The sequence below is a fragment of the Symphalangus syndactylus genome, chromosome 13, assembly GCF_028878055.3.
Source record: "Symphalangus syndactylus isolate Jambi chromosome 13, NHGRI_mSymSyn1-v2.1_pri, whole genome shotgun sequence".
Lineage (NCBI taxonomy): Eukaryota > Metazoa > Chordata > Mammalia > Primates > Hylobatidae > Symphalangus > Symphalangus syndactylus.
In genome coordinates, this window is record NC_072435.2 from 35,668,911 (window position 1) to 35,691,682 (window position 22,772).

General features: G+C 43.5%; 1 protein-coding gene and 1 pseudogene across 6 annotated transcripts in view; one reads left to right on the forward strand and one right to left on the reverse strand.

Annotated features, from left to right (window-relative positions):
- Positions 1–20,940, reverse strand: part of ZNF560 (zinc finger protein 560) — a 56,842-nt gene extending 35,902 nt beyond the window's left edge. For 4 of the 6 annotated variants that reach the window (XM_055239097.2, XM_055239098.2, XM_055239094.2 and 1 more), the window contains exon 1: positions 20,462–20,861. The gene's annotated coding sequence lies outside the window, so the exon portion shown is untranslated. The other 2 variants (XM_055239096.2, XM_055239095.2) reach the window with 2 other exon arrangements.
- On the forward strand, positions 16,887–17,275 carry LOC129460784 (NADH dehydrogenase [ubiquinone] 1 beta subcomplex subunit 4-like; annotated as a pseudogene).
- Positions 20,941–22,772: the final 1,832 nt, after the last annotated feature.

Here is a 22,772-nt window from a genome sequence, read left to right on the forward strand (position 1 = left end):
ACAACAGAGCACAAAAATATATAAAGCAAATTAATAATAGATCTGAAGACAGAGATAGACTGCAATAAAATAATGGGGGACTTTAATACCCTACTTTCAACAATGGACAGATCATTCAGACAGAAAATCAATAAAGAAACATGAGACTAGAACTACACTTTAGACCAAAACAATCTAACAACATACACAGAACATTCCATCCAACAGCGGCAAAATACACTTTCTTCTCAAGTGCACACAGAACGTTATCCAAGATAGAGCATATGTTAGGCCACAAAACAACAACAACAAAGCAACTCTTAACAAATTTAAGAAGGTTAAAATCATATCACACATCTTTTCTGAATACAGCTGTATGAAAATAGAAATCAACAACAGGAAGAAAATTAGAAAATTCACAAATAAGTGGAAATGAAGTAACACACACCTGAACAAGCAAAGGATTTAAGAGGGCAGTTAATAGCAATAAATGCCTGTATGAAAAAAGAAAATCACAAGTAAACACCCTAACACTGCACCTTGAGGACTTAGAAGAACAAGAACTAAGCTGAAAGTTAGTAGAAGGAAGGAAATAATAAAGACTAGAACTGAAATAAATGAAACTAAAAAAACAACACAAAAGATAAAGGAAACTAAAAGTTTTCTGAAAAGATAAACAAACCTTTAGATAGACCAAGGGGTGAAGAAAAAAAAAAAAAAGCTGGGCACAGTGGTTCACAACTGTAATTGCAGCACTTTGAGAGGCTGAGGTAAAAGGATCACTTGAGCCCAGGAGTTCAAGGCCAGCCTGCGCAACATAGCAAGGTCCTTATCTGTACAAAAAATGCTTTAAAAAATAGCTGGGACTGGGCATGGTGGCTCACACCTGTAATCTCAGCATTTTGAGAGGCCAAGGTAGGCAGATTGCTTGAGCTCAGGAGTTGGAGACCAGCCTAGGCAACACAGTAAAACCTTCTCTACAAAAAATACAAAAATTAGCTGGGTGTGGTAGTGCATGCCTGTAGTCCCAGCTATTCAGGAGGCTGAGGTAGGAGGATAGCTTTAGCCCAGGAGAGAGAGGCTGCAGTAAGCCGAGATCATGCCACTGCATTCCACCTGGGCAATACAGCCAGAGCTTATCTCAAAAAAAAAAAAAAAAAAAGGCCTCAGAAATAACGCCACACATCTAGACCTTTGTACAAACCTGACAAAACAAGGTTTGTACAAAATCTTTGACAAACCTGACAAAAACAAGAAATGGGGAAAGGATTCCCTATTTAATAAATGGTGCTGGGGAAACTGGCTAGCCATATGTAGAAAGCTGAAACTGGATCCCTTCCCTATACCTTATACAAAAATTAATTCAAGATGGATTAAAGACTTAAATGTTAGACCTGAAACCATAAAAACCCTAGAAGAAAACCTAGGCAATGCCATTCAGGACATAGGCATGGGCAAGGACTTCATGTCTAAAACACCAAAAGCAATGGCAACAAAAGCCAAAATTGACAAATGGGATCTAATTAAACTAAAGAGCTTCTGCACAGCAAAAGAACCTACCATCAGAGTGAACAGGCAACCTACAGAATGGGAGAAAATTTTTGTAATCTACAAATCTGACAAAGGGCTAATATCCAGAATCTACAAAGAACTTAAACAAATTTACAAGAAAAAATCAAACCATCCAATAAAAAAGTGGGCAAAGGACATGAACAGACACTTTTCAAAAGAAGACATGTATGCAGCCAGCAGACACATGAAAAAATGCTCATCATCATTGGTCATCAGAGAAATGCAAATCAAAACCACAATGAGATACCATCTCACACCAGTTAGAATGGCGATCATTAAAAAGTCAGGAAACAACAGGTGCTGGAGAGGATGTGGAGAAACAGGAATGCTTCTACGTGGTTGGTCGGAGTGTAAACTAGTTCAACCATTGTGGAAGACAGTGTGGTGATTCCTCAAGGATCTAGAACTAGAAATATCATTTGACCCAGCAATCCCATTACTGGGTATATACCCAAAGGATTATAAATCATGCTACTATAAAGACACATGCACAGGCCGGGCGCAGTGGCTCATGCCTGTAATCCCAGCACTTTGGGAAGCCAAGGCAGGCAGATCACGAGGTCAGGAGATCGAGACCATCCTGGCTAACACAGTGAAACCCCGTCTCTACTAAAAATACAAAAAATTAGCCGGGCGAGGTGGCGGGCACCTGTAGTCCCAGCTACTCGGGAGGCTGAGGCAGGAGAATGGCATGAACCCCAGGGGGCAGAGCCTGCAGTGAGCCAAGATCGCGCCACTGCACTCCAGCCTGGGCGACAGCGAGACTCTGTCTCAGAAAAAAATAAAAATAAAATAAAAAAAAAAGACACATGCACATGTATGTTTATTACGGCACTATTCACAATAGCAAACACTTGGAACCAACCCAAATGTCCATCAATGATAGACTGGATTAAGAAAATGTGGCACACATACACCATGGAATACTATGCAGTCATAAAAAATGATGAGTTCATGTCCTTTGAAGGGACATGGATGAAGCTGGAAACCATCATTCTGAGTAAACTATCACAAGGACAAGAAACCAAACACAGCATGTTCTCACTCATAGGTGAGAACTGAACAATGAGAACACTTGGACACAGGGTGGGGAATATCACACATCGGGGCCTGTTGTGGGGTGGGGGGATGGGGGAGGGATAGCATTAGGAGAAATACCTAATGTAAATGACAAGTTAATGGGTGCAGCAAACCAACATGGCACATGTATATATATGTAACAAACCTGCACATTGTACACATGTACCCTAGAACTTAAAGTATAATAAAAACAAGGAAGTAAGGGAGGGAGGGAGGGAGGGAGGAAGGAAGGAAGGAATGACAGAAGGACAGAAGGAAGGAAGCCAGGCATGGTAGCACAAACCTGTAGTCCTAGCTACTCAGGAGGCTCAGGTGGGAGGATCACTTGAGACCAGGAAGTCAAGGCTGCATTCAGCCATGACTGCAGCACTGCACTCTAGCACAGGCAAGAGCAAGACACTTTCTCAAAAAGAAAAGAAAAAATAAAAAAACAACACTCAAAATCAGATATGAGAAAGGAAACATTACAACTGTTAACTACAGAAATACAAAGGATCATAAAAGACTACTTGGAACAATTACATGCCAATAAACTGGATAACCTAGCAGAGATGTACAAATTTCTAGACACACACAACCTACCAAACACTAAATACTAAAAAGGAGAAAATCTGAACAGACCAATAATGAAGAAGGAGACCGAATCACTAACTAAAAATCTCCCATCAAACACACACTTAAGACTTGACTGCTTCATGGCTGAATTATATAAGACATCTAAGAATATCTAAACCAATCCTTCTGACATTATTCCAAAAAACTGAAGAAGGATGCTACAAAGAGAAACTTATGGGCCAATATCCCTAATGTATACAGATGCAAAAATCCTCGACAAAATACTAGCAAGCTGAATTCAACAGTACATTAAAATTATCATTCATAATGATCAAGTAGGATTTATCCCTGGAATGCATGGATGGTTCAACATATGCAAATCAATGTGATTAGAACCACATTAACAGAATTAAGTATAAGAATCATATGATCTTGTCAACAGATTCAGAAAAAGGACAAGATCACACCACTTCACTCCAGCCTGGATGATAGAGCAAGACTACATCTCAAAAAAAAAAAAAAAAAAAAGTGCTGAAGAACATTAACCAAAAGATTTTTTTTTTTTTGAGACAGAGTCTCGCTCTGTCACCCAGGCTGGAGTGCAATGGTGTGATCTCAGCTCACTGCAACCTCCACCTCCTGGGTTCAAGTGATTCTCATGCCTCAGCCTCCCTAGTAGCTGGGATGACAGGCGTGCACTACCACATCCAGCTAATTTTGTATTTTTAGTAGAGACAGGATTTGGCCACACTGGTCTTGAACTCCTAGCCTCAAGTGATCCTCCTGCCTCTATCTCCCAAAGTACTGGGATTACAGGCATGAGCCACCATGCCCAGCCCCAAAGATCTGTAACCTCAAATAAGTTGAGAAACATGCTCAAGTATCTTAGGGGGAGAGGGATCAAGTACTCCTTCCATTCATTTTTTTAAAAAACATTGAGCTACCATTCTCCATGAAAGCCATCTGCCATAACCCATGGGGCTGGCAGGGGCAGGGAGCACCAGCACCAAACCAGAATAGCATTGCAACATAGGAGGCACCTAACAAGGTGTAGTTGGTGCAAATATACAAAAGAGGAGCCCAGTTCTATTGCCAGGGTCCCTTCTTCAAATCACAGTCACTTGTATGTGCACTAAGAAATGCCCAATGCACATGAACAAATGACTCCAGATCCTGGAGAAGAACAGGATAATTACCCCTCTTCCTGGGATCATGGCTGGTAAGCAGTATCTTGGGGTGCATTACTGGGACTAGCACAGGGTCCAAACTTTATGACAAAGACTCTTGGCTAATACTCGGAAGGGACAACACAAAGCATGACACAGCAATACACATAAACTCCAACAAGACAGGCAGCCTTCCCAAATGGTACAGGGTGGAAAGTTAAAAAGTTCCTCTTCAAAGTTTTCCTTCTTGTTAAAGAATAAATCATAAGTGTTAGAAATAATATTTTCTTTTAGGCTGGGCGCGGTGGCTCACACCTGTAATCCCAGCACTTTCGGAGGCTGAGTCAGGTGGATTACCTGAGGTTAGGAGTTTGAAACCAGCCTGGCCAACATGGCAAAACCCTATCTCTAGTAAATAAACAAAAATGAGCCAAGCATGGTGGCAGGTGCCTGTAATCCCAGATACTTGGGAGACCGAGGCAGGAGAATCACTTGAACCCAGGAGGTGGAGGCTACAGTGAGCTGAGATCATGCCACTGAACTCTAGCCTGGGTAACAAGAGTGAGACTCTGTCTCAAAAAAAAAAAAAGAAAAGAAAAAAAGAAATAATAGTTTCTTTTAAAGGCTAACTTCCTTCAAGCCTCCTTGCTTTGTGCTAATAACTCTTTGTTAAGCCCTATCCTATGTAGCTGTTAGATATAAGGGAATGAGTACATTCTACGTCCTTGTACTTTAACCAAGATATTTATTCTATACATGCTCAGCCACGTCCCAGCTCACAGCTTATGCCCCTTCCTTATTTGGAAATGTTATTACTTCTCTAAGTCTTTTCGTAAGCAACTTCCTCTTTTCCTTTGTTTTTCCTTGTCTTTACCTATTTAGGAAAGTTTTAAGTTACTTGCCAGTCGGGTTTAGCTTCGATTGTGTGGTCCACCTCCAGCCAATGAAGACAGGACACAGTAGCGGGGACAAGCTCCATAAGGGATAAAAATTGCTTCCCTCCTTTGTTCATGTGTCCTCTCGCCATTGTTCCATCTGCAAGGAGCACCCTTTCTGCAGAAAGTAAAATTGCCTTGCTGAGAAAATTCTTTGAGTGCTAGTTCTTCTCAGCACCGAGGAACAAGCATTTCCAAAGGAATAAGCATTTTACTTATACGGCCAATCAGCAAGCCATGAAAGGTCAAACGGCACTTACAAGAGACTTTCCACCCCAGTTCAAAGTGATCTTCACCCTTTTCACCAACTGTGTTGTAAATGGGGCACTAAGTCACTTTTGTGGGATGTTTCAGGATCCCTCCAACACACTCTGGCAATTACACTTGGAGAGGCTCATGAAATTAGATTTATTACACTCATAGACCCTAGAGAGAGAGGCATGCCATGCCATGCCATGCAAGGGGCCATGCTGGAGGAGGACCAAAGCAGGAGGCTCTGACAAGCAGGTAGGGAGTTGAGAGAGAAGCCTCCCTTGAGGGCAACTGCCTTTACTGGGGCTTGGGGTATAGTACTAAAGCAAAAGGCATTAGATTTCATTGGTGCATTTGAATGTTACTAGGTCATGGTCAGGGGAGGGCCAACAGAAGAACTTGTAGTATAAGTACCTTATCATCCTTGTACATCTGGTCACTTGAGCAAGGAGCTCACAGCTTGTTTGTTAGAATGCTGAGGCATCAAGAAAATATGAATTTTTAAAAATGTACAATGTATTCAGGGAAGAATGATAATATGGAACCTGGAATGAAGACATCTGATTGGATCCAGATGAAAGACATGATCTTAAACCCCTGCTATGATTTGGATGTGATCTGTCCCCATCACAACTCCTGTTGAGGCTTGGTCAATATCACAGCACTGGAAGGAGGCGCCTAATGAGATGTTTGGGTCATGGGGGTAGATATCACATAAATAGATTAATGCTGTCAGGCAGAAGTGAATTTTAGCTCACACAGGACTGAATTAGTTCCCACAGGAGCTAATTGTTATAAAGCAAGGCTGTTGTTTGTGTTTGGTCCCTTTTGCACAAGCCTGCTTCCTCTTCTGCTTCTCTACCATGTTTTGCTGCAGCATGTGAGCCTCATCAGAAGTAGAGCAGATGCTGGGGCCATACTCTTGGACTTTCCAGCCACCAGAATCCTGAGCCAAAGAAACCTCTTTTCTTTATAAATTACTCAGGTATTGTGTCATAGCAACAATAAAGAGACTAACACAACCTAAGACACTATGAGCCTCCCTTACCAGGGATATAGCTTACCCTTTGGTTTCTGAGGAGAAAGCCTTCTGCTGGAAATTTTTTTTTTAATTTATTATACTTTAGGTTTTAGGGTACATGTGCACAATGTGCAGATTTGTTACATATGTATCCATGTGCCATGTTGTTTTGCTGCACCCATTAACTCGTCATTTAGCATTAGGTATCTGCTGGAAATTTTTGTGACAATCTCATTTGGTCCAGATACCTTGGAAGATAATACATATTCTCCTCAAGACCCACACCATAATCACTTATTTTTATCATCAGAGTCCTAACTATGATAATGTATCACAAGAAACCCAGGGAACATGTATGGGATGTATTCTAAGGTACTAGATCAAGGAGGTTAAAATGTAACATTAGATAGGCCCAAATTCATTGATATGGAGCACTGATATGGTTTGGATCTGTGTCCCCACCAAATCTCATGTCGAACTGTAGTCCCCAGTGTTGGAGGTGAGGTCTGGTGGGAGATGATTGGATCATGGGGGCAGATTTCTCATGAATGGTTTAGCACCATCTCTTTTGATACTGTCCTCATGAACTGGTCATTTAGAAGTGTACAGCACCTCCCCCTCATTCTCCCTTGCTCCTGGCTCCTGCCATATGAGATGTACCTACTCCTGCTTTACCTTCTGCCATGACTGGAAGCTTCCAGAGGCCTCCCCAGATGCAGAAGTCACTATGCTTCCTGTACAGCCTACAGAACTGTGAACCAATTAAACTTCTTTTAATTCTCCAATTTAAAACTTTTAATTAAAAAATAAACTTTAATGTTGAAAATGCAAACTTGGGGAGGGCAGAAAGATCACACACAAGGCTGTCACTTCACACTTGGAGGGTTGCACAGTGGCTCGACAGAGGCGCTCCTCGCTTCCCAGACAGTGGGGCAGCCAGGCAGAGGCGCTCCTTGCTTCTCAGAGGGCGGGGCGGCCAGGCAGAGGTGCTCCTTGATTCCCAGACAGTGCGGTGGCCGATTAGAGGCACTCCTCACTTCCTAGACAGTGCAGTGGCCAGACAGAGTTGCTCCTCACTTCCCAGACAGGGTGGTGGCCAGGCAGAGGTGCTACTCACTTCCCAGACAGGGTGGCAGCCAGGCAGAGGTGCTCCTCACTTCCAGGGTGGTGGCTGAGCAGAGGTGTTCCTCACTTCCCAGGCGGTGGGCAGCCAAGCAGAGATGCTCCTCACTTTCCAGACAGTGGGGCTGCCAGGCAGAGGTGCTCATCACTTGTCAGACACGGCGGCAGCCAGGCAGAGGTGCTCTTCACTTCCCAGACAGTTGGCGGCTGGGAACTTCTTTATAAATTACCCAGTCTCTTTTTTTTTTTTTGAGACATGTTGCCCAGGCTGGAGTGCAGTGGCATGATCTCGGCTCACCGCAAGCTCCGCCTCCTGGGTTCACACCATTCTCCTGCCTCAGCCTTCTGAATAACTGGGACTACAGGCACCTGTCACCACACCCAGCTAATTTTTTTGTATTTTCAGTAGAGACAGGGTTTCACTGTGTTAGCCAGGATGGTCTTGATCTCCTGACCTCGTGATCTGCCCACGCTGGCCTCCCAAAGTGCTGGGATTACAGGCGTGAGTGACTGCACCTGGCCAGTCTCACGTATTTCTTTATAGCAATGTGAGAATAGCCTAATACATGTACTTACTAGACATTTTGAATTTTACATATTAGCTAATGGACCATGGCATGATTCTAATAGCTAAACTGGTTGGATGATTGAAACGTGTATTCATGACCTAGTTAACAGAGTTAATATGTAAGAGCTTCCGTGGCTAATGTAAAGGAGGGAATCCTAGACACATAGGAATGTTGCACTGGATTTATCACATGTGATCTGCACAGCTTTCCTTCTTCAACCTACATTAAGGGCCCAGAAGACACCCTCTTCACAAAGGCATTCAGAAATAGATAACTGAAGGGAGTACCTCCATTCTTGAAAAGTTCTGTTTATTCTCCTTTAAACATTTGTTAAGACTATAGGAGATACAATCATTGAGATGAGTTCCCTGTTTCAATGGGGATGATGAGAACCCTGAGTGCCAAAAATCAAGTGGGTAGCACTTAACTATCAAAGACAATGAGGCTACATCAAATGTCAAGGGCACACTGAATGTACCAATAATTGGAATGCTTTGGCCGACAGAGATTATTGGTGTTAGCAAACTGATCACATTTCGTCCCTAGGATGAAACAGATAAGCACCCTACTACAACAGGGATCAATAAATCTTGTTGTAATGGGATATATAGTAAATGTTATACTTTGTGGATCACACAGTCTGTTACAAATACTCAACTCTGCCCTTGTAGTATGAAAGAAGCCTCAGAAAATATGTAAACAAATGAACATGGTTGTTCTGTTCCAATTATAATTTACAAAAACAGGTTGAAGATTAGGTGTGTCCCATAAGCCATAGTTTGCCAATGTAAGTCTTGGAATACTGCTTGATCTATGTAACAAGAAGTCTCAGGTCTAATGGCCAAAAACCTGATAAGAGTCACCACAGGGGAGATTCACAGTCTCTCACCCAATCACCAGACCTAGGTAACACACCACTCAGGATTGTGCAGAAGTCACATGGACTTTGGAGAATTACGGGGGACTATCATAACTTATATCAATTCTCCTGTTTTCCACCAAAATAGAGTCTTCAGAGGTTTTGCTATTACACAAAACATTGCAACACTCCATCACACTGAAAATATTTTGTACATGATATCCCATGAACAGGAAACAGTAAATAGTTTGGATACCTTTATAGGCTACAAAGTAGAGGATGGGAGATTCAAGAGCCAGCTAAATCAACAAAGTTGGTTTTGTTTTGTTTTTTTGAGACAGGGTCTTGCTCTGCTGCCCAGGCTGGAGTGCAGTGGTGTGATCATGGCTCACCACAACCTCCACCTTCTAGGCTGCAGGGATCCTCCCACCTCAGCCTCCCAAGCATCTGGGACGACAGGTGCACATTATTACGCCAGGTAATTTTTTTTCTTTTAATCTTTTTTGGTAGAGATGGGATCTCACTATGTTGGCCAGGCTGGTCTCAAACTCCTGGCCTCAAGCAATCTGCCTGCCTCGGCCTCCCAAAGTGTTAGAGTTACAGGCCTGAGCCACCATGCCCTATCCAATCAACAAAGATTTGGGGGTTCAGTTGTCTAGACCATATCAAGATATCCCCTCCAAGGTGTCATTCCTACTTAGTGCTCCCCAAAATTAGGTGCAACACTTGGCAGAACTATAAGATTCTTGGCCAGGCACGGTGGCTCACACCTGTAATCCCAGCACTTTGGGAGGCTGAGGCTGGCAGATCACGAGGTCAGGAGATTGAGACTATCCTGGCTAACATGGTGAAACCCCATCTCTACTAAAAATACAAAAAATTAGCTGGGTGTGGTGGCATGCATCTGTAGTCCCAGCTACTCAGGACACTGAGACAGGAGAATTGCTTGGACCTGGGAGGCAGAGGTTGCAGTGAACCGAGACTGCACCAGTGCATTCCAACCTGGGTGACAGAGCGAGACTCCGTCTCAAAAAAAAAAAAAATTCTTTAGACAGCATATACCACATTTCAATGTGCTTTAACCCATCTACAGAGTTGGTTATAATGCTTACAAGTGAGTGAACACCAAGTGATTGCAATGCACCAAGCTAAGGCTGCAGTACAAGATTTTTAAGCACTTGGTCGATATAATCCACCAGATACAATGATACTCGAAGTATCCATAGTAAATAATATGTTGCTGGAAGCCTCTAGCAACCACCAGTAGGAAAATCATAGCAGTAGTTCAGAATAAATATATTCCCTCTTCTGCAGGAAACTAGCCTCCTTTTGAGTAAACAGTTATCACTGGGTTCAACACAGAAGTCGTACATGGGACATCAAGTGACCAAGTGGCCTGAGCTTCCTACCATGAACTTGAGGTTGTCTGACCCACAAAACTCCAAGTTCAGGGAAAATGCAGCAGCAATCTGTTATCAAATGGAAATGGCACAGAAGACATTGAGCTCTAAAAGTTCCAGCTAGTACAAGTAAACTGCATGAGCAAATGGCAAAGACTCAACACAAGCTCCATTTGCACTGTCTCATTTCCCTCAATCCATACCTGTGGCTTCCTGAGCTATTTCTTACGCCTATCTGAGACAAGTCCTGTTTACAGATGTGTCTGCACAATATGCTAGCACAACCCAAAAGTGGGAGCACAAACACAATGGCTCAGCTGAACAATGACACCAAAAGACTGTAATATCTTTCAGATAAGAACAGCATCCCAGTGGCAGAACTTCTCGCAGTATATTTGACTATCCTCTGGGTCTGGAGGACATGGCCAGAAGGACACGTAAACAATGATCCATGAGCAGTTGCTAATGGTTTCACTGAATGGTCAAGGATGTATATGGAAAAAGACTGGTAAGTCTAGAAAAACATATATGGATAGATCTCTCTTAAAGGACATCAGCTGTGAAGATATTTGTGTCCCATGTAAATGGCCAACAAAGGCAATCCACTAGAAATGAGACTTTTAATAATCAGATGGACAAAATGATACTCTATATAGAAGTTAATTGCTTTCCCCTGCCACCCCAATGTTTGCTCCATAGGCCCTTGAATAAGATGGCCAGAAAAGCAGAGATAAAGTCTACTATGGCTCAACAGTATGGACTTCCATTTACCAAAGCTAATGCAGCTAATGCTACTGCTAGGTGCCCAATCTGCTAAAAGCAAAAACCAAAACTGAATACATAAGGGCATTTATTTCTTTTTTCTTTTCTTTTGGGGGGAGGGGGACAGGGTCTCACTCTGTCACCTAGGCTGGAGTGCAGTGGCATGACCACGGCTCACTGAAGCCTCAATCTCCTGGGCTCAAGCAATCTTTCTGCCTCATGCTGTTGAGTAGCTAGGACTACAGGCATATATCACCAAGCCTGGCTAATTTGGGGTTTTTTTTGGGGGGGGCTTGATTTTTTGTTTTTGTAGAAATGGGGTTTCACCATGTTGCCCAGGTTAGTCTTGAACCAAGGGCATTAATTTCTAGAGTAATCAGGGGAGCCAGCTGGTGGCAAGATGATTACATTGGACCACTTCTATCATGAAGATGACTAAGATTCATCTTCACTGGAATAGACTCATGTTCTGGATGTGGATTTGCCAGAAGCCTAACTAGTAGAGAGGCAAATCCATACAGGATTTATATAGAGGCAGATTTGTACAGGGGAGAGGCAAATCCACTAGGCTTCTGCCTATACAATGCATCATCCATGCACTCACAAAATGCTTTCACTGCAATCACACAATACCGTCTTTCATCAAGGAACCCATTTCACTGCAAAGGAAGTGCAACAGTGGGAACATGTCCCTCTCATCAGCTGGTCTCATCACACACCCCATCACTCAGAAGCAGCTAGTCTAAATGAAAGATGAAATAGCTTACTGAAAATTCAGATACAGGGCCAACTGGGAGACAACCTCTGAAAGAATGGGATTGTGTTTCACAAGACATAGTGTATGCTCTGAATCAGAGATCACTAGATACTACTATCTCACCACAGTCAGAACAAACAGGCCCAGGAACTGATGGGTGAAGGCAGAATTAGCTCCACGACAAAAATTTTGCTTCCAATCCCAGCAATGTAGAGCACTGTAATTTGGAGATCTGAGTCCATAATGGGGAATGCTTCCCCAGGGGCAACTATTTGGTCCCAATACACTGGAAAGAGAGATTAACATCTGGCCCTTATAAGTTTCATATCCATTAAACCAAGAAGAAAAAGAAAAATAAGGAGGTGAGAGGGAATAATCTATTAACTGAAGGGATTAATCTCAATTACCAAAGGGAAATTGGGGTACTGCTATACAACTGAGGCAAAAAGGATGAAGTCTAGAATCTCCTAGCACTTCCATACCACTTAGAAAAGTTAACAAAAAATTACAATAGAAAAAAGGCAGGAAAATGGAGGACCAAGATCCCTTCAGAAGGAAGGTTTGAGTCACTCCATCAGGTACAGAACCCAGAGCTGCTGAGTTTCTGGCTGAGGGCAAGGAAAATACAAAAAATGTTCATTGAAAAAGTAAAACCACGGATATCAACTATAACTTCAAGATCAACGACAGAAACAAGAACTGCAGTAGTTTGGCGGGTTTTCTGTTTTTGCTTTTTTGAGACGGAATCTCACTCTGTTGCCCAGGCAGGAGTGCAGTGGTGCGATCTCAGCTCACTGCAACCTCCACCTCCCAGATTCAAGCAATTCTCCTGCCTCAGCCTCCCAAGTAGCTGGGATTACAGGGGCCCACCATGCCCAACTAATTTTTGTATTTTCAGTAGAGACAGGGGTTCACCATGTTGGCCAGGCTGGTCTCGAACTCCTGACCTCAAGTGATCCACCTGCCTCGGCCTCCCAAAGTGCTGGGATTACAGGTGCTAGCCACCACACCCAGCCCCAGGTTTTCTCTGATTGTTATGTATACATGTTAGTTTCTAAGCATGTATTTACATAACCCAATCATTCACTTCTATCTCTTTTCTATTTCTATTTTGTATATGTTACTAGAGGTTAAATTTTTAATTTAGTCTTCAGGTAACAGAATATTCAAGGAGAGTATGACTAAATTTCAGTAGAAATTAACATGGCTTTGGGTGTGGTGGCTCACACCTGTAATCCCAGCACTTTGGAAGGCCGAGGCGGGCACATCGCCTGAGGTCAGGAGTTCGAGACCAGCCTGGCCAACATGATGAAACACTGTCTCTACTAAAAATACAAAAATTAGCTGGGCGTGGTGGCGCGCACCTGTAATCCCAGCTACTTGGAAGCTGAGGCGGAAGAATCACTTGAACCTGGGAGGCGGAGGTTGCAGAGAGCTGGGACCCCACCACTGCACTCCAGTCTGGGCGAAAGAGTGAGACTCCATCTCAAAAAAAAAAAAAAAAAAAAAAAAGAAATTAATATGGCCTGTGATGAGGGGCTGTGCACATTCTCACTTAGGGGTGAGAAATTCTCCCTTCAATCTTGTTAAGTGGAAAGGCAGACTTAATCATTATAAGAGAATCAAAGTGTGTATAGATGGGCACATATGGATGCTGACTAGGCAAAACGGTGAACATGCCAGTTACCAATTTATCCATCTCAGCTCCGAATTCACGATCATTATCTGCTATGGAACAAAGGGCTGCATTCCTTAAGCATTTATCTTTTAATGGAACATGTTAAGCTTTATCGTGTTGCATTAAAAGATGGCAGGGAGGCCAGGTGCAGTAGCTCACCCCTGTAATCCCAGCACTTTGGGAGGCCAACACGGGTGGATCATCTGAAGTGAGCAGTTCGAGACCAGCCTACCCAACATGGCGAAACCCTGTCTCTAGTAAAAATACAAAAAATTAGCTGGGCATGGTGGCAGGTGCCTGTAATCCCAGCTACTCAGGAAGCTGAGGCAGGAGAATTGCATGAACCCGGGAGGGAGAGGTTGCAGTGAGCCAAGATCACACCACTGCACTCCAGCCTGGGCGACAAGAGCAAAACTCCATCTCAAAACAAAACAAAACAAAAAATTAGCCGGGCATGGTGGCGAATGCCTGTAATCCCAGCTACTCAGTAGGCTGAGGCAAAAGAATCACTTGAACCCAGGAGGCGGAGGTTGTGGTGAGCCAAGGTCACGCCATTGCACTCCAGACTGAGCAATAAGAGTGAAACTCCATCTCAAAAACAAAACAAAACAAAACAAAACCAACGAACAAACAAAAAACCTGCAGGTAGATTCTAGGAGCTGAGCACAGCCTCCAGCAACAGCCAGCAACAAGTCCTATAGGTACAAGGAAATGAATTTTGCCTATTGACTGAACGTGGAAATACATTCTTCTCCAGGCAGAGGTTGCAGTGAGCCGAGATCGCACCATCGCACTCTAGCCAGAGCAACAGAGCAAGACTCTATCGCCAAAAAAAAAAAAAGACTGTACTGTAGGTTTCAGCTAAGGCAATTAGATAAGACACAGCATGCTTATCAAATTTGTAAATGGACTATAGAATTTGATGACTGATAGAACTGGATTCAAAATTACTGCCACAGGCTAGAGTGATACACTGAATAAACAGGATATTTATTTTTAAAAAAAGAAATATAATATACAACACAAGAATTAAACAATACTCATATGTCTCACACATAAAATATAAACCAAAACACTACACTTCTGGCCAGCCACAGTAGTAGCTCACGGCTGCAATCCCAGCACTTTGGGAGGCCAAGGTGAGCAGATCACTTGAGGCCAGGAGTTCAAGATCAGCCTGGCCAACATGATGAAACCGCATCTCTACAAAAAAATACAAAAATTAGCCAGGCGTGGTGGTGCATGCCTGTAATCCCATCTACTTGGGAGGCTGAGGCATGAGAATCGCTTGAACCCAGGAGGCAGAGGGTGCAGTGTATTGAGATGGCACCACTGCACTCCAGCCTGTGCAACAGAGCAAGAATCTGTCTCAAAAAGGGCAGGGTGGGCGGGGGGGAAGAAGGAAAAGAAAGAAAGAACACTATACTTCTGAAAATATATTTGAGTATTTTTATTCAGGATGAAACTGAACCAGACACTGACTTTCTTTTTGAAAACAAGTGGCTTTCAGTTAAAACTAAAATCTATCTTCAAAGGTGGCAACAGTAAAACAAACAAACAGAAAAAAAAAAACAAAAAACAAACTAAAGTCTGCTCCTTCTTTCCAGAATAATTTTTACACAACTTTACAATACCTCCATTCAGAAACTGCCAAATGGCAGTCGGATCACGAGGTCAAGAGATCGAGACCATCCTGGCTAACACGGTGAAACCCCGTCTCTACTAAAAATACAAAAAATTAGCCAGGCGTGGTGGCGGGCGCCTGTAGTCCCGGCTACTCGGGAGGTTGAGGCAGGAGAATGGCGTCAACCCAGGAGGCGGAGCTTGCAGTGAGCCGAGACCGTGCCACTGCACTCCAGCCTGGGCGACAGAGCAAGACTCCGTCTCAAAAAAAAAAAAAAAAAAGAAACTGCCAAATGGTACAAGACCTATGGATGGGAATTTATAATATCCAGTAAAATTAAATGTACATTTGTCCTCTGACCTAAAGTCCAATATTAAAGGTTTAACCTGGTAATACACTTATAAAAATGTTAACTACATATAAAGAAGTTCATTTACTGCAGGTTACTCATGGATGCTAAAATAATTAGTAGAAACGTTGCTGGGGAAAAAGATATTCCGGGTGTCCTGCAAGGGATGGTGGCTCATGCCTGTAATCACAACATTTTCTGAGGTTGAGGTGGGAGGATCACTTGAGCCCAGTAGTTCAAGGCTGCAGTGAGCTAGGATCGTGACACTGCACTCCACCCTGGGCGACAGAATGAATCTCAAAAAAAAAAAAACAAAACAAACAAAAAAAAAACCCACATATATATATATATATATATATATATGCGAATACAGAGTTATAGAGATATCTCTCTCTCTCTACATATCTATGTGATAGATACATTCTCATATAGATACATAATATACATATGATATATATATTCCAGGTGTCAAAATATCAACCCACATATTACTTTCTTTTGTGCTGATGACATGGTAAAAAGGTATGAGGGAGGCACATCTCACACAAGAGTGTGAAAACTCAACCCACAAAAGGATCTCACATATTACTCTCTTATTCAAAAGGAAAAGGCTATCTTTAAAATAAAGTGGTCTGGCCAGGCGTGGTGGCTTGTGCCTGTAATCCCAGCACTTTGGGAGGCCAAGGTGGGCAGACCACAAGGTCAGGAGTTCAAGAGCAGCCTGGCCAGCATGGTGAAACCCCTGTCTCTACTAAAAATACAAAAATTAGCTAGGCATGGTGGCGAACGTCTGTAATCCTAGCTACTTGGGAGGCTGAGGCAGGAGAATCACTTGAACCCAGGAGGTGGAGGTTGCAGTGAGCCAAGATCGCGCCACTGCACTCCAGCCTGGGAGACGGAGTGAGACTCTGTCTCAAAAAATGAATAAATTAATAGATCATTCTACCATAAAGACACACACACACAAATGTTCAAAGAAGCGCTATTCACAAGAGAAAAGACACGGAATCAACATAAATGCCCTTCAATGACAGTCCGGATAAAGAAAATATGGTACACATACACCGTTGAATACTATGTAGCCATGAAAAAGAACAAGATCATGTCTTTGGCGAAAACGTAGATGGAGCTGGAGGCTATTATACTTAGCAAACTAAGGCAGGTACAGAAAACCAAATACTGGCAGTTGTGTGCTAGGTCACCAAGATGTCGTTCCCAAAGTATACTCCATCATGCCTGGCCACTCTGCCCTCGACACTTGACCAGGCCAACTATGTATGACATGTCTCTGGAAACCGGGAGGGCACAAGCTAAGCAGTTGGCCATAAGAGCCCAGCTTCAGCAGGAGTACCTGCTCCAGTACAATGACCCTAACCACCGCTTGTCGAAGATCCTGCCTTGATTCGTTGGACCTATGCAAGATCAGCAAATGTCTATCCTAATTTCAGACCCACTCCTAAAAACTCACTCTTGAGAGGGCTATGTAGAATTAGGCCCCTCTTCTTCTGGTATTATGTTTTCAAAACTGACACGGATAGGAAAGAAAAACTTATCTGGAAGGAAAATTGGATAGAACATTTAACATCTCATATTAAGTCTGGCAATGATGATTATATATATATTCTTGCTTAAATAAATCGTCTATTAATCAATAAAAAAAAAGAATAGAAAAGAAAACCAGATACCACAGGCTCTCACTTATAAGTGAGAGCTAAAAGATAAGAACTTATGAATACAAAGAAGGAAACAATAGACACTGGAGTCTACTTGAGGGTGGAGGCTGGGAGGAGGGAAAGGAGCAGAAAAGATAACCACTGGGTACTGGGCTTAACACCTGGGTTTCTTTACCTATGTAACAAACCTTCACATGTACTCTCAAACCTAAAATAAACGTTAAGAAAAAAAAAAGGAAATCAGTATATTGAAGAGATATCTGCACGAAAAAAAAAAGGAAATCAGTATATTGAAGAGATATCTGCACTCTCGTTTGCTACAGCAGTATTCACAGTAGCCAGGATTTGGAAGCAACCTAAGTGTAGATCAACAGATGAGATGAATGGATAAAGAAAATGTGGTACACATATACAATGGAGTACTGTTCATTCACAAAAAAGAATGAGATCTGGGCCAGGTTCGGTGACTTACACCTGTAATTCCAGCACTTTGGGAGGCTGAGACAGGTGGATTACTTGAGCCCAGGAGTTTGAGGCCAGCCTGGGCAACACTGCGAAACCCCATTTCTATAAAAAATACAAAAATTAGCCAGGTGTGGTGGCGAGCACCTGTAGTCCCAGCTACTCAGGAGGCTGAGGTGGGAGGATCACTTGAGCCCAGGAGGCGGAGGTTGCAGTGAGCTGAGATTGCATCACTGCACTCCAGCCTGGGTGACAGAGCTCAAACTTTCCTCAGCTGCCGCCAAGGTGCTCAGTCCTTCCAAGGAAGCTAAGGCTGCATTGCAGTGAGGCCCTCACTTCATCTGGCAACTAGCACCGCATCCAGCAGCACCAGCCCCATACTGGCCCATGACATGGCCTCTGTCTCTAAGCTCGCCTGCATCTACTCAGCCCTTATTCTGCACGACGATGAGGTGACCATCACGGAGAACAAGATCAATGGCCTCATCAAAGCAGCCAGTGTAAATGTTGAAGCTTTTTGGCCTGGCTTGTTTGCAAAGGCCCTGGCCAATGTCAACATTGGGAGCCTCATCTGCTACGTCAGGGCTGGTGGACCTGCTTCAGCAGCTGGTGCTGCACCAGCAGGACCTCCTGCCCCCTTCACAGCTGCTGCTCCAGCTGAGGAGAAGAAAATGGAAGCAAAGAAAGAAGAATCCAGGGAGTCTGGTGATGGCATGGGCTTTTGGTTTTTTTTTTTGTTTTTTTTGAGACGGAGTCTCACTCTGTCGCCCAGGCTGGAGTGCACTGGCGTGATCTCAGCTCACTGCAACCTCTGCCTCTTGGGTTCAAGCAATTCTCTGCCTCAGCCTCCTGAGTAGCTGGGATTATAGGCACCTGCCACCACTCCCGGCTAATTTTTTTGTATTTTTAGTAGAGACAGGGATTCACCATCTTGGCCAGGTTGGTAGAAAACTCCTGACCTCGTGATCCACCTGCCTCGGCCTCCCAAAGTGCTGGGATTATAGGCGTGAGATACCAGACCAGGCCTGGCTTTGGTCTTTTTGACTAAACCTCTTTTGAAGTGTGTTCAATAAAAAGCTGAACTTGAAAAAATGAAAGCGGGGGGGGGGGGTGGGGGGGACAGGGAGGAAGGCAAGAAAAACAAAAGACAAAAAAGGAGATCCTGGCCAGGCACGGTGGCTCATGCTTGTAACCCCAGCATTTTGGGGGACTGAGGCAGGAGGATCACGAGGTCAGGAGATCAAGACCATCCTGGCCAACATGGTGAAACCCCATCTCTACTAAAAATACAAAAATTAGCTGGGCATGGTGGTACGTGCCTGAAATCCCAGCTACTCAAAAGGCTGAGGCAGGAGAATCGCTTGAACCAGGGAGGCAGAGGTTGCAATGAGTCGAGACTGCACCACTGCACTCCAGCCTGGCGACAGAGTGAGACTGTGTCTCAAAAAAAAAAAAAAAAATAGAATGAAATCCTGTCATTTTCAACAACATAGATAGAACTGGAGAACAGTACGTTAAGTGAAATAAACCAGGCACAGAAACACAAAGCTGGGCGTGGTAAGCAGTGTTTGCAGTGAACCAATATCATGCCACCGCACTCCAGCCTGGGCAACAAGGCAACACCCTGCCTCAAAAAAACTCTCAAAAAAAAAAAAAAAATCTTGAATAGAGCTCAGATCCAAAAACATTCCGTTATATTTTAGAACAATTTGGAAAACTTTCATTTATTATACACAGTAAGTATTAGATAACATTTTTTTTTTAATTTTTTTGATGCAAATAGTATTACGGTTTTAGTAAAACAACACTCTTATCATTGAGTCAGGCATTACCCACTACTTAAATGTCGAGCTTACCATCCTGGCTAACACGGTGAAACCCCATCTCTACTAAAAACACAAAAAATTATCCGGGCATGGTGGCACGCGCCTGTAATTACAGCTATTTGGGAAGCTGAGGCAGGAGAATCGCTTGAACCCGGGAGGCGGAGGTTGCAGTGAGGCGAGATCGCGCCACTGCACTCCAGCCTGGGCGACACAGCGAGACCCCCTCTCAAAAAAAAAAAAAAAAAAAAAAAAAAAACTCGAGCTTCATCTCTGCAATGAATTTCCCATTGACTGCCAAACAGTTCACCATAAAATTTATTTACGAGACAGCAAATACACAAAACGCTAAAAAACAGGTGCAGCTACAATGGATATTTATTCGTCGTACTGGATGGTCAACATATCCATAGATTTAAGTTTTTTCGAAAGAAAAATGCGGGAAAAATACACTTAGTACAGTCATCCTGTTAACAGTAAATTCGATTATTCTAGTATTAGTGTGTAAACCCTCCATCCTTTCTTCCAGAAAGCCTGGTTATGAAGCTCTTTAGAGACGTACAGAGCTAGGAACTTCAGATGAAAAGAATGGCTGAGTATTCTTAGCTTTTAGTAGAAAGACTCGCGGTCTACAAACGTTTATATGCACATGCAGAAATACGCACACCCTAGACAACTAAGAAAGCACCTTTCTACCTGAACGTAATGTGTCAATAATATACAGGTTTCACAACGGCAAAATGCCAAAATCTCACATGAAACACTCGTTTGCATAAAAAAGTTAGCAGCTGCCCCCTTGAACCAACTTTCTCCCAATGCTCACCCGAACACAGTGGAGTCGCCAGGTCCGTGGGGCTGCAGGATCTTGGGGACGGAGTCAATCGAACGCGAACGGCAAAATTCTTTTCCCTCTGAAACACAATTCACAAACGTTGCCTTGGAGACTTATTTTTTAAGGCCTCAGAACGCTTGGACGCTTTTGAAGACGGGAACACACGGCTGAAAACATCCCTCGGACGCTGCCCATTTTGCACTTCCCACCCGGCTCCTCTAGGGGACCGAAGGTCCCAATGGCCTCTTCGACGTGGCCTCGCCCGATGGCTCCGCGGCTCCTGCGGACTCCTGTGGAGTGGTCCAGGCCTCTGTAAGGAGGTTCCTCGATTACCCTGGGTCGATTGTGACCTCTGCCACCCCCCGAAACACCGCCCAACCCACTAGTCCACACAAGCCTCACCAAAGTAGTGAACGACCAGAAGACACAAAGGAAAAAGTGGCTGAAGCAATAGGCGCCAGCGACCAAAAGAGAGAACTGGTGCGCCGCAACGTCACTTCCGTTTGGGGCATCGGAAGGGGCGTGGCTCGTTGTGTGGGCAGTTGGACAGTATGGAATTCTTCAGGATTCTAGTTTCCCTCCGCGTGGGTGCGGAGGTATCAAGGGGTCGGCTCAGTGCCTGGTGGGCAAGAGAGAAATGGGCCCACAGGGCAAGGTGGGGGTTAAATCAGTGCTGTGGGCGGGGATGTGGGCGGGGCCCATGCCCGGGGGCGGGGCTAGAGGTGGGACCAGACCCAGCCGGTGGCTTCGGTGGCAGAATGGACCAGGAGGGCGAAACGTCGGGCGATGGACTCACCCCTCAGGATGCTCATTAGAAATTCCCCCACGTTCCTGGACCCCTTTCAGGATTCTCTCCAGTTGATAATCTGCCAATCCACAAAATGGCCTGCTTCCTCCATTCCATCACGTCTTTAGAACTTTATTTTCTCTTATTTCTTTTTATTTATCTGACCTTGCTAAACTCTAATCATTGATTCCTCTGCGTTTTCAATGTATCAATACTTTCTGCAAATATTGCAATTTTTTTCTTTTCTTTCTTTTTTCTTTTCTTTTTTTTCTTTTTTCTTTGAGGCAGGGTCTGGGTCTGTTGCCCAGGCTGGAATGCAGTGGTAGGAACACGGCTCACTGCAGTCTCGACCTCTCCAGGCTCAAGCCATCCTCCCTCCTCAGCCTCCCGAGTAGCTGGGACCACGGGTGCAGCACGCCGGCTAATTTTTGTATTATTATTATTATCATTATTATTATTATTTTGTAGAGACAGAGTCTAACCATGTTGTCCAGGCTGGTCTGGAACTCCTGGGCTCAAGCAATCTGCCTGCCCTGCACTCCCGAAGTGGGATTACAGGCGTGAGCCATCACGCACCATGCCTGGCCTTATTGTATTTTTTTTTTCTTCTTCAACTTTGTATTTGTTACTATTTCTCAGATCTTACCAAATGATTCAAAGCCTCTCGTACTACTTTATGAAATACCACTGATACCAGGCATTCTTCACTTATTCTGTGCAGAAAAAAAAAGAAGACTGTTGGACTTGTGGTAGAGATTTAGTTGAATCTTTGAGTTATATTGGTATCTTTATAATACTGAGTCTTCCTATGTGTGAATATACAATATCTCTCTATTTAGGTCTTCTTTAAACTCTTTCAGTAATGTTTTGAAATTTTCAGTTTACAAATATTTTACCTCTTGGGGTAAAGTTATTCCCATGTAACTTATTTGTAAAAGGGATCACATTCTCAGTTTCCTTTTCTGATTGTTCTTTGCTGGTGTATAGATACAAAACTAATTTTCATCTCGATATTCTACCGTGCAACTTTACAGAATTTATTACAAGCTCTACTAGTTTTCTTGTAGATTCTTCAAAATTTTCTATATATCAAATATCACCTATAAATATATTTTTATGTGTTCTATTCTAATTGGGAAACCTTTTATTTTATTTTCTTGTGTAATTGCTCTGGCTAGAATTTCCTGTAGAGGCTGGGCGCGGTGGCTCACGCCTGTAATCCCAACATTTTGGGAGGCGGAGGTGGGTGGATCACCTGAGGTCAGGAGCTCAAGACCAGCCTGACGAACATGGTGAAACCCCGTCTCTACTAAAGATACAAAAAATTAGCCAGGCATGGTGGTGGGCACCTGTAATCCCAGCTACTCGGGAGGCTGAGGCAGGAGAATCACTTGAACCTGGGAGGCAGAGGTTGCAGTGAGTGGAGATGGCACCATTGCACTCCAGCCTGGGTGACAAGAGCAAAACTTCATCTCAAAAAAAAAAAAAAAAAAAAAAAAAAGAATTTCCTGTAGA